General features: G+C 49.6%; 1 pseudogene; it reads right to left on the bottom strand.

The window, feature by feature from the left end:
- Nucleotides 1–381: 381 nt before the first annotated feature.
- On the bottom strand, nt 382–2,992 carry LOC117215650 (annotated as a pseudogene).
- Nucleotides 2,993–3,583: the final 591 nt, after the last annotated feature.

The raw sequence follows: 3,583 nt of genomic DNA, 5'->3' as shown, positions 1-3,583 counted from the left end.
CCCATTTTGTTGTTCGGATTACTTTTATGTTGACTCAATTGTCTTCCTTAATCTTCAACTCATTACTGAGCTCCTTTATTAATTCCTTCTTGGTTAACAGTGGATTTATATTTTTTATCTCTAAGGATGTTCTGTCCTGTAGTGCTATCAGTTGAAGTCTTTCTTCAGTCATTCTTCTGATGTCCTCTATCACCTTTGCCGCTAATATTCTGTATTTTAAATCAATTAAAATATCATTCATTAAAATTTTGTATGTTTTGATCCACTGAGCAGTTCTACTTTTTTGCTATTTTCTGTTTTACTTTTCCAATACTAATTACCTCTATTATTCCAGAATTCTCTATTTCTTTCCTTTTTCTTCTCCTTCTTTCATCTATTTTCCAAACCCCGTTATCATCTTCTTGCGTTATCTAATTTCCAGTGTTTGCTCTACATACATCGGCATAAGTGGCTTCATCCCTTTTCTATTTTCTTCTTTCTTCTTCTCGGCTGGTGAGATTTGCTTTCTTTTCGTCGCTTCGATTATTTTTTGCCTCCTACTCATTAGGGTTTCCTTGCTGTTGTTCATTTCGTCTGTATAGCGTGGAAACATCTGTGTCATTGAAATTCTGCTGTCAGAGATTACTCTCTTGTCCGTCCTACCACTCGTTATCTTTCTTCTTCTTGGTTTGTTAGTCCATTCAGTCAGTGACGTAGCATATCCGTCCATCATTCCTTCAATTTTAGCTATCTCCGAGTCCCTTTTTGAAACCAGATGTATTCGTCTTTTTAGGCTGCAGATACTTTCCACTGCATCCATCAATATCTAGGTTAAATGTTTCAGCTCACCTACTTTTATAATGATTGCATTCTCGTCATCTACTAGTTTGGTTTTATCTTTCTTTCCATCATGAATTGCAGCATTATTCTTTCTTTTGTTTTCTTTCTCTACGTGGAGACCGGGCTGGCGGCTTACACGTTGGTTGTACTATCCGGTGCGACGTATCGAGCAAGTCATGGCCGAGTGCCCTAGTTCGCCGCACCGATCACATTGGTTGGGAATGAAGGGTACATGTCCGGCGACGTTCACATTGAACGGCCGAACCCCCCTCGGAATTCTCAGTAACGCCTCCGCTAGAGCGAAGGGGGGTAGGGGGAGGTCAATATTACTGCGCGCGCTTGGGCCTGCCCGCTCTGCCCTCGCACCCAATCCCTGCAACCCTTCACCTTTCTTCTTCTTCTTACGTCTGCGACGTCTTCTTTTCCTTCCCTTTCTTTTTTCTTTTCCTTCTCCACGGTGGAAATTCCTTACTACCTTCGCATATTCCGAGAGCTCGGAGGCCACCTGGGCTAAGGTCATTTTCGAGTTCCTCGCTGCGGCCGCCCCTCTCTCGATGTTTTTATTTTCTCTGCCTTTTGTTCTGTCCACTTTCGAGCCGACGATGTTGGTGGAGTCGTCCACCTCGTATTCCGACGTATCCATGGACGATAGCGAGGAATCCCTCCCCGACTGCGACCTCACGGATTTCGCAGCGGGGAAGGCGCACGCACCTGAGGGTACCACTCCCTTGTTTTTAGTTGGCAACGGCGACTGCGACGGCAGCATGTGCAGCCGCATTTCCGTTATCATAAAGTGGAACAGATCCTCGAGTTCCTGCAGCAGTTCACGAAGCGGCCAACGACCGGATCTTCTGTATTTTTCTTCTTCGTTATTACACGCCTCGCCGTGAAAGGGGCGCTGGCTCAACGCGAGTCGACGAGGTAGGCCCATGTCGGCCGTTCGGACTCCGGGTGTCATTCTTGTTGTCGTTGTCGTCCCTGTCACCGTCGGCCCCTCCGCCCTCTCTTTTTATCTTCGCTTCTTTCCGTCTCTGTCCCCTGCGTCAGCCGCGTCACCGTCTGTTGGAGGCGGCCCACCTTGCTCTCGAGGTTGCGCAGCCTCTCCAACGTGCGTGGGCTCGCCTCAGAGTCCTCTTCTCCCTCTTTCTCCGCTCCCCTGTCGTCGCTATTGGAACAACGGCGGTAGCGAAGAGGACTGGTCGGCGTCGCAGTTTTGCAAGTGGCGTCTATTTGCTCCCGAAGCATAGCGCTGGCTGCCCGCGTCCTACGGGACGCAATTATCAATCGCCTGATAAACGCCGGTTCCAAGTTCTCGGAGAAGGTCGCAATCCGCTCCACTTCCGTCATTTCGTGTGTTATCTGCGCGTCAAGTTCGGCGGCTGTCTGGCCGACCATTGGTTCCCGACTATTACTATCCGACCGCAACGATTGGGCAGTACTTCTCTTCTTCACAGGTCCTGACGCTCCTTCGGTTTCAAGATCCGAATTCTCGTTCGTGCTATCGTCGTCAAATGCGGCGATCCTTCGATTCGGGCGCTTCTTCAACTTTACCAACGAGGAAGGTTTACCAAGCGGCGATTTTTTATCATCGGAGCTACGCCCCAACGGTAACTCATTCCAAAAGTATTTAGACTGGCTCACTTCGGCACACGACGCGCTAGAATCTGTGGACGTCCTTCGTGGACGTGGGTAGTAATCCACATTCCTTTTCTCATCACCAGACGCAGAGGCGCGTCCAAGGGCCTGGTGGTCCACCCCCGGACGGCCGCGGTTGCACGATGTCGACGCAGAGGGGCCCGCTTGACAACCCTCTACTGCGCCGGTACTGGGGTCTCCCTCCCCTGCACCGTAAACTGTATTCTTGTTACGATTGATATTCATATTATTTATTTAAATTTCGCCGAGGTCGTCACCATCAGTTTCAGTCCTAGTGCCACTCACTCTTCCGCACCCTACCCCGGTTAAAGCCGGTGTAGTGTGACGGGGAGCCCCAACGAGAAGGTGAGGTGAGTGGTCTTGACAGGTATGGGTCCACCAACTTCTCCGAAATTCTCCGCACCGGATCGGCAAATCGGCGGATGTGCAAAGGCACCGACCGGCCGCCACCCGGCTATAGGACAATATCAGATTCATCAGGGTTTCCCTGGGCGTGGTACTACGCCGCGAGAACCCATACCCGTCTCGTGCTCCCCAATCTATCCCCAACGTTTTTCTTTTCTTTTTTTTACGTAGGGAAATCCTCATGGACACCTCGCCGCTCATCCGGAATCGGCGGGGTAGTGTTGGACTCTTAACGACTAAAATCCTACGATCGCTTATCTAATGCCGAACAGGAGTGCCTCTGGACCTCTTTCGAAGTGCTGCCGGAGCACTCCTGCATCATCTTCCTTTCTGAGGAAGCCAATTCTCGTATCTAATTCGGGCGTTAGGGGGGCATCACGGTTCCTAATACCACCCCCTGGGCGGTCGTGCAAGTACGAAGAGGTTCCAGAATCTCCTCGGCGTGACAAGCCCTATGACAATCCTTCAGGCTATTGATGTAAGTATCCTAGAAGCTAACAGTAATCGCGTTCTGAATCGATTGAAACAAACTTGGATACGCGTGATTTTTTCATGCTAAACTAGCATTTTTGCACAACGTTGCAGCGCGTGCTCACCTTTGCATACGGAATATTTCGTTGGTTGGCTAGCAAAGACTTCTGACTCGTTCTACCATGATCACTAGTGGTTGTATTGTTCGCGCTCACGGCCGGCTTGCTCGATC

The sequence above is a fragment of the Bombus bifarius genome, unplaced genomic scaffold, assembly GCF_011952205.1.
Source record: "Bombus bifarius isolate JDL3187 unplaced genomic scaffold, Bbif_JDL3187 scf7180000009761, whole genome shotgun sequence".
Lineage (NCBI taxonomy): Eukaryota > Metazoa > Arthropoda > Insecta > Hymenoptera > Apidae > Bombus > Bombus bifarius.
This window is presented reverse-complemented; position numbering and strand designations above follow the sequence as displayed.